The following is a 456-nucleotide window of genomic DNA, read 5'->3' as shown; positions in this document are numbered from 1 at the left end:
CCGGGGCCCCCGGCTGCGGGTCGCCGCTTCTCTGGCTCGCGCTCCCGGGCAGTGAGTGCCCGGCGTCTCCGGAGTTGGCGACGGAGGCTGAAGGAACTGCTGGCGATCCGGAGCACCCAAAAAAGTCTGGCCTCTTCTCCCCACCTCCCACTCCAGGCACCACGTGACGGCTGCCGAGTTGGGGTGGAGGTGGCGAGCGGGGAAGGCTAGGACAGTCTTTTCACGTGTCCACCCCCTTCCGATAGCCTTCCTCTCCCGCCTCCGCACGTCCCCTGGGACGCCTCGAGGGGGAGAGGGAGAGTGTAGTTTTCGGAGGCTGGGAGGCTGGAGACTGGGGAAAGAGGGAGGAGGGCGCAGCAGGTGCCACGGCGGTCGGCCGGGCGCCGTCGGCAGGACGTAGGAGGTGGGGTGGGAAGACTGCTTGCCTCTACTTGCAGGGGCGCTTGCACCGCTCCT

This window comes from Lipotes vexillifer, unplaced genomic scaffold (genome assembly GCF_000442215.2).
Source record: "Lipotes vexillifer unplaced genomic scaffold, Lipotes_vexillifer_v1.1 scaffold535, whole genome shotgun sequence".
Lineage (NCBI taxonomy): Eukaryota > Metazoa > Chordata > Mammalia > Artiodactyla > Lipotidae > Lipotes > Lipotes vexillifer.
Note: the sequence above shows the minus strand (reverse complement) of the source record.